The sequence below is a fragment of the Alligator sinensis genome, unplaced genomic scaffold, assembly GCF_000455745.1.
Source record: "Alligator sinensis unplaced genomic scaffold, ASM45574v1 scaffold673_1, whole genome shotgun sequence".
Taxonomy (NCBI): Eukaryota; Metazoa; Chordata; order Crocodylia; family Alligatoridae; genus Alligator; species Alligator sinensis.
In genome coordinates this window covers 405,254-413,420 of record NW_005842829.1, presented here as the reverse complement: position 1 = coordinate 413,420, position 8,167 = coordinate 405,254, and positions in this window count along the sequence as shown.

Below are 8,167 nucleotides of genomic sequence, written 5' to 3'. Positions count from 1 at the left end.
GGGGGGGGGGGGGGGGAGGCAGCGTCAGCCTCATGTGGTGAGCAAATGGGATCCATGAGAAACCCAGAGGTTTTCCAGTAAGAAGGCAGTGGGTCACAAACATCTCACCTGCTGTGCTCTTGGTCTTGCCACTTCCTTTGCAGCAAGAATTTTTTTTTTAATTACATTTTTTGTGTTCCATGTCAAATTAGCCAGATCAAATCTGAATCCATTTGAATCATGCAAGAACCGTATGTGGCCCTGCTACTGGCAAGTATCCTTCATCCTAGCCTGGGGCTTCAGATACTTCCAAATCCATTGGCAGGCATCCTACATGCAGGCTCAAGCCCAGAGGCCTGGGGTTCAGATGACCCCGAGTTTTGCTTGCTGCTTGCCTTCAGCCGTGTGGGCACAGGAGCAAGCTGGGGAGGAGTCTCCCCTTTCCCTAAAGTTGGCGTGTGGCCGAGATCCTCCCACTGGAAGCTGGGCAGTGGAAAGCTAACTATGAGGCTCTCAGGAGTCCTGTCGGCAAGCAGACGGGGGTGTGCCCTCCACTACGCAGTGCCATTTTAAATGCATTTTTGGCTCAGGTAGCAGACCGGTGCAGCGGACTGCACTTGATCTTAGCTCGCGTTACTCTAGGCTTTTCCACAGTCAGAAAGCACGTGGAAGCTCAGCATGGCTGCTCCCAGGGGCGCCTGGAGCTGGAGGAGGTTGAGAATCACTGAGCTAGGAGCCCATGGCTTTGGCCCCCAGACACAGCTGCTTGTGACCTCAGCTTGTGAGCCTCCGTGGACAGCCCCGTATGAGTGCGTTTGGGTACAGATGCTGCGTGTGGTCCCCCTCCCATGCGGGCTGCTCCTTTCCCCGGGGCCTCTGGGCCTCAGCTGCTGGCAGGGAGGCCAAGTGCAGCTAGCCCTCCTCGCCACCATGCATCCCTAGGGGCACTCCTATGCGGCAGCAGGCTCCTACCCGCTCCACGGCTGCAGGACGTCCACGGCTCTTGTACTCAACCCCTTCCTGTCTGGCAGGAGCCTGCATTTCCCGAGGCCTGAGGGCTCTTGGCACTCGTTCAGTGCTGCTCCTCTGTGGCCGCAGCCCACACCGGCAGCGCCTGCACTCTCCCCCCTGTCCCTCCCGCCTCCCCGCTTGTACTCGTAGGCCCTTGGCTGTCCCCCGTTATCTGGGTCTTGTGTGCTTGAGACTGGGGCTCCCGCTGCACCTGCCTGGAGCCAGGGCTCAGTATCCCCAGGCTCCCTCGTTAAACCATTGGCAATTAGTGCTCCCAGGTAACGGCTCACTGGGGCCAAGCCAGCTCTGCTGGCTGACTCACAAGGGCGTTTTGTTTTAGCTCCAAGTCTCCAGCCACGCTCTGCTGCACCATCTCTCTCCTAGGCTGCCCACGGCCACCCACCCAGGCACCGAAATCAGCCCCAGCCGCGGAGCTCTGCACCGCTTGCTGCCGCCGCCAGCCAGGTGGAGGAGAAGGAGCAGGGGCAGGGCCCTTCCCTGCCCTCGTGGCATCGAAGAACAGCAGGGCTGGCAGGGGCCTCACAGGGTCACACTAGTGCAGCCCCAGCTCGAGGTGGGGTTGTCCCTGGCCAGCCTGTCCCAGCCACAGCCTGTGCCCCCGCTCGAGGATGTTTCCAGGCTTGGAGCCACCGCTGCTTGCTTCTCCAGGTGCCTGCTCCGGTGCTCAGCCGCCCTCGGCCAGAGTTCCCCTCGTCCCAGCCGGCGCTGCCCTGCTGCTCCTAGGCCTGTGCCCTGCAACCACCGCACAAAGCCCAGCTCCACTGGCTGTCCTAGGCCTTTGGGGAGAGACCGACCCCTTCCCTCTCTGTCTTCTGCAGCCCCAATGCCCCTTGGCCCTTCCAGCCTGTGCTCGCAGTCAGCCTTCCCTTGCTTTGTGCTGGACTTCCCAATCTGGCCACAGCCTCCTCGACCCGGGAGCCTTGTCCCCCGCCAGAGCGTCGCAGCCTGAGTCTCCCCTCGGTGTGAAGCAGCGGGAGCCTAGGCCACAGCTCCTGGGGGCCACGGGCTGGTCCAGCCCTGCTGGGTGGGCGGCCGGAGCTGCTTCGCCCTGGCTCTCCGCTGCTTGCTCTTGGGCTCTCCAGCAGCCGCTGCTTTCCCTGCAGCGAGACCCCAGGCTCTGCCTTGCAGGCTGGAGCGTGAGCAGCTCTGGCCTGTTGCCAGCCAACCAGCCTCAGCTCTGGGTGCAGCGCCCCGGCACAACGCTCCCCCTGCGTCTGCCCTGGCTCCCGGGGCATGCAGCCCCGTGCACAGAGCACTGCCCCTTGGCTGCACCCTGCGGTCGGCTGCAGCTCGCTGCCTGCAGGCCCCGGCCCGGGGCCGGCCTGAGCAGGGTGCAGGGCGGGGGCTCTGCCAATTGCTTCAGGCCACACAAAGGGGCTTTGTCTGCAGATCAATGCGCTGGGCGTGCGGGCGGGCGGGGGGCCAGGGCCCCTCCCAGCTGGGCAGCTGGACAAGAGCGGGGCGGCTGGCCCCAGGCTGGAAGGAGCTCCCTGGGGGCCCTCCCTGCTGGACACAGCCCTGCTCCCTGGCAGGGCAGAGGAAACACCATGTATCTGGGTCCAAGAAGGCAGTTTTCCTTGAGGCGCGGTTTAGTACCTGCCGAGGTGTTGGGGCTTAAAGCTCACTGTATGGAAATGGGGGGCTCCTCCCTAGCTTGTTCCTGCAGCCACACGGCCAAGGGCAGGCAAAACTTGGGGGCATCCGAACCCCAAACCTCTAGGCTTGCGCCTGCACGTAGGATGCCCTCCAAAAGACTTTGGAAATATCTGGAGCTCCTGGTGAGAGTAGAGGATGTTTGCCGGTTGTAGGGTCACTTATGGTTCTGGACTGACATGGATTTGCACTTGATTGCCTGATTTGTCTTGGAACATAAAAAATTCCTTTAAACCCCCCCCCAAAACTGCTGCTGGGGGAGCTGAGTGTGCGTGCAGGGGGCTGGGGCACGGCCCCGCTGCCCCTGGGGTCCACAGCAAGGGGTGAGCGGGAGCCGGGGCTGTTCTCCCAGCTCCCTGCTGGATTTTCAGCGTGCGTTCATTCTGGTGCGCAGTTGCTGTTTGGTTTCTCCTTGTTTGGAGATCTTTCTGGAACCACCTATCCTAGCCTTTAAACAAGCACCGAACCTCACTAACCCCATCACCAGAAGCAAACTCCCTATGACCCAAAGTACACCCAATGGATCCAGGCCATGCCAGGAGAAGAAATGCAAAACCTGCCACCACACCTCCAGCACCCCCCAGCAGCACCGTCCCCATTCCTGGGTCTTGCACCTTCATAAACCTACCGGATACAAAACATCATGGACTCGGTATAGACATTGGTTTATGACACATTACAACCTGCCTGACAGTCTGATTCACCAGGTCCCTCTGACACTTGTCTTTCCCCCCACCCCCTTTCTCCCCTCCCCTCCTTTTCTCCCCTTTGTTTTCCTAATTTCCAGCTATTTCCTCTGTCACAGTCAGCCTCTTTTCTACCTTGTATTGCTACTCCTGTAGAGTAGTCTCCCTTACTCACCTTTGGCTTTCTTCCCTCCCCCCACTTCTTTCTCCTCACTTCCCTGCTCTACCTTTTGTTGTCCTCATTTCCACCTATTTACCGTCTCACTGACATCCTATCACACTTTTAGCTTCTCTCATTCTTTGGAGTCTCAGAGCAGCAGAGACTCCCTATGCCTGGGGAAGGGTGATTGCACCCAAAAGCTTGCCAATAACTTTTTTCCAGCTACTCACTTGGTCTGATAAAAAATATCACATCTACCAAAAGAGCCTTGCCTACCTATGTCCTTAGACCAACATGGCTACAACCAAAAACCCAGCTGCCTTGCAAATGTAGATGAAGGCCCAAGGCAGGGGAGAGAAGCCCCGAGGGCCTGGGCTGCTGCATCCTACTCCCAGCAGCTGCCATTCAGACCCCCCAGGAGCCTGAAGCACCTCCGCCTGAGCGCTTGGACGGCAGCCCTAGGCTCTCCCGATTGCCACCATGTGCCTGGGACTCACCCCTCAGACGTGGTGAAGGTGGACGCCAGGAGCGGTCTCCTTTCTGGCGACATCCTGAGTTGGGCTGGTGCTTTGCTGGAGGCTCCAAGTCCCCTCCGAGCCAACTTGGATGCATTTTTCCAGGCCATGGCAGAGATGCCCCCAGAGAACCAGGCCATCAAAGGCAGCCCAGGAAGGGCTGAGGCAAGCCCCCCAGCCGTGATCCCAGAGAGCCAGAGGCCTGCTCTGGCTCCAGCCCTGGGTCCCGCCCTGTTCCCGGAGCCTCCAAAGCCTGCTCCGGTTCCTGCCTGATTTCCGATTCTGGTCCTAAAACTTCCCAGAATTGTTTTCACCAGTATGTGGTCTTCGAAGCCTCTCTGCTCTTCCTGGCTCTTGCTGTCCACATTTTTGCAGCTGCTAGAAGAGGAGCAATCGATCTCCTGTGATCTAACACGTGGCAAAGTCCTCAAGTGGGATCAGTGAAAACGCACAGGGGTCAAGGAGAGCTGGCGCTCTGCCCTGTCTCCACTTTCAAGCTTCACCCGTCCCTGGTGCTGGATGTTTTGGGGCGTGTGATCTGGTTTTGGAAGGGCAGGGCTTGGGGCAGGTGGAATGAGGCACCCCATAAGTTCATGGAGCATCGAGTCCTGCTTCCCCCTCCCCAGTGTTTGCTAATCCTGGGTGAGGTGTGGCCACACTGCCCCCAAACTCAGGCCCTTCGCAGGGGCAGAAGAAGACTTTGTAGGAATTAGGACGCGTCCTGTGGTAGATGGGATGTTTGTCGGACATGGGGGTGACGGTACAGGAGTCCAGGAGCTGAGAGGAGAGACAGCAGGTCCGACAGCCGGGGCAGAGAAAACCCTGATTCAGCCCCTAGGAGGAGTGTGAAGGGGCAAGGATGTGCTAATGTGGGGGAAGGACAGGAGAGAGGGGAGGTTGTCTCTGGGGAGTCCAGAGCAAAAGGCACAGCCAGTTTCACTGGGGCATGGAAAGGCAAGACAGACGTGTGTGAAATTTCTAGCTCAGATGTTAGGAGAAACGGGGATAAAAGCGAGGTGGGAAAGATGGATCCGTTGCCAGTGTGAGCTCATCCGCTGCAGCCAGCCAGCCGGGACAGCCGCAACCCCTCGCTAGCCCAGCACACAGTGCTGTGAGCAGCTGCTTGGCACGGGCACGGGCACGGGCACGGCTGTGTGGGTGCAGGCATCGACGAGGACTGGAACAGCGCTATCCGTGCGGAGCAGGCATTGTGTCAGCACTTGAGGGCTCATTTGAAGTGTCTGCACTACTGCCACTGGCCTTTGCACGCCGTGGCGCACACACGCATAGAACCACAGACTCTGAGCGCTGGAAGAGACTTTGCGGGGGGGGTCACATCTCATCCAGCCCCCTGCTCCAAGCAGGATGGGTCACATCTCATCCAGCCCCCTGCTCCAAGAGGATCCACCCACAACTACATCATCCCAGCCAGGGTTTTGTCTAGCCGGGGCTTCAAACCTCCAAGGATGGAGACTCCCCCACCTCTCCGGGGAGCCTGTCCTAGTGCTTCACCACCCTCCTGGTAAGAGAGTTTTTCCTAATATCCAACCTCAACTTCCCTTGCTGCAGCTTGAACCCATTGCTCCTTGTCCTGTCGTCTGCCCCCACTGAGAACAGTCCAGCTCCATCCTCTTTGCAGCCCCCCTGCAGGGAGGTGAAGGCTGCTATTCAATCCCCCTCGGTCTTCTCTTCTGCAGACTAAATAAGCTCAGTTCCCTCAGTCTTTCCTCCAAAGCCATGTGCCTCAGCCCCCCCCCAACCATTTTTGTTGCCCCTCCACTGGACTCTCTCCAATGTGTCCACATCCTTTCTGCTGGGGGGGGGGCACAACTGGACACAGGACCCCAAATGTGGCCCCCCCAGTGCTGAGTAGTGGGGAAGCATCACCGCCCTTGATCTGCTGGCATCGCTGCTCCCAATGCAGCCCCAGATGCCGGTCGCGGGTCCTTTCCTGCAGAGCTGCTGCCCAGCCCGTCACCCCCATCCTGCCCCGGTGCAGGGGATCGCTCCCTCCTCGGTGCAGGACTTTGCACTTGTCCTTGCTGAACCTCAGGAGATTCATTTTGGCCCAGTTCCCCAATGAGCTGAGGTCTCTCTGAATCCCAGCGCTACCCTCCAGCGTATCTACGACTCCCCCCAGCTTGGCAAGGTCATCTGCAGGCTTGCTGAGGGGGCATCCATCCCTTCTCCCACACCCACACACCTGGCCCCAGGCCTCCTTCTCTATCTGAGACCCTAACCAGGTTTTAAACTTTTCCTTCCTCGCCCACGACAAATCCCACCCTGGATCCCATGTGTCTGGAGCACATGACTGTGCACACAGCTGTGCGTTTGGACGGCTGCGTGCAGGAAGTCAGCACTTGCTGGTACGCACTGACTGGGTAAAACACACAGGCTGTGCGTCTGTCCGGGGCCGGCTCTGCTCCATGGAATCAGAGGAACAAACCACACAGGAAGCCGCAGCCACAGCCCAGTTCTGCTCCCGGCTTTCATAGTGTCATAGTTTCATAGTTGGTCGGGTCAGAAGGGACCTGAGCAGATCTTCAAGTCCGACCCCCTGCCATGGCAGGAAAGCATGCTGGGGTCAAATGACCCCGGCTAGGTGATTATCCAGCCTCCTTTTGAAGACCCCCAGGGTAGGAGCCAGCACCACTTCCCTTGGAAGCTGGTTCCAGGTCCTAGCCGCCCTGACTGTGAAGTATCGCCTCCTGATGTCTAGCCTGAATCTACCCTCTGCCAGCTCGTGACCATTATTTGCTGGGCTTTGCTGGGCTGAGCCGGGCAGCGCAGCCACCCTGGACCAGTGCACCCACAATGCCCTGGAGGCCTGGGTGTGGCCCCCGGGGCTCTACACAACACCCCCGCCAGACCCCTCCAGCACAGCCCCCTACAACACGGGGGAGGGGGGGGATCCTGCCCAGCCCTCAGGGCAGGAAGCATGGTCCCTGCAACCCCGTGGGGCTGGGGGAGCAGGTCTGCTGTACTCCCGTGGGCACCCTCCCGGGGGGCAGAGGGGGAGCCAGAGCAGTGACCGGCTAAGACCCCGGGCTCCAGGCCAACTGCCCGAGTGGGGCAGGTGGAGCTACTGTGGGCAAGGCCAGGCAGGGCCAGCGCAGGCCGTGGCACCCACGGGAGGACGGTGTTCAAAGCCGCCCTGCCTCAGTGCAGCCCAGCCGACAGCAAGGAAGTGGCCGAGAGCCCCTTCCTCCCAGCACAGCCCCCTGAGACCTGCTCCGGGCTGTGGCAGTGGCAGTGGCAGGGGGTGGCAGGGTCCTGGTCTGCCCTGGCCCCGGGGGTCCTGGCCCTGAGTCAGAACCGGCCCAGCACCGCGTGACTCACGGGGCCTGGGCCAAGCCGGCGCCACTGGGTGCCAGCTTATCACCTCGCACGTGTGGGTGTTTGCACAGCGCTGGAGCCCTTGGTCCGTCCTGGTGCCGTGCACACGCTGCAGGACACGGCCCCCTCGTCTGGGCGCGGGACCAGGCAGCGCCGAGCGGGACAAGCAGCTGGGAGCGCGGCACAGGTCACGCCGGCCGGGGGTCTGCTCGGGCCAGGGGGCTTGTCTGGGCCTGCAGGGTTGTTGGGGGTTATTTGGGCAGGAGCGGCCTGTGGCAGCGGTGGGGGTGGGTGGCGCGCCCCCCAGCTGTGAGTACACGCGTGTGCCCCGTCCTGCTGGGACCCGCGCGAGGCGGGAGCTGAACACGGGGCCTGGGTGGGGGAGCCGGAGACCCGCGCTCCTTGCGCTGAGCCTCAGCCCCGGCACCCCCGGGACACGGGACACGGGACACAGCACCCGGGGCATGGCACACGGGACACAGGACACGGCCCTGGCAAGCGCCAGGGTGACTTGAGCTGCACCTCGGCGCACGCCCGGTGTAGGAGGGCGGGTGTGCACAACTACACGGGGCCTGGGTGGGGGAGCCGGAGACCCGCGCTCCTTGCGCTGAGCCTCAGCCCCGGCACCCCCGGGACACGGGACACGGGACACAGCACCCGGGGCATGGCACACGGGACACAGGACACGGCCCTGGCAAGCGCCAGGGTGACTTGAGCTGCACCTCGGCGCACGCCCGGTGTAGGAGGGCGGGTGTGCACAACTACGCACGCACGCGCGCGCGCACACACACACACACACACACACA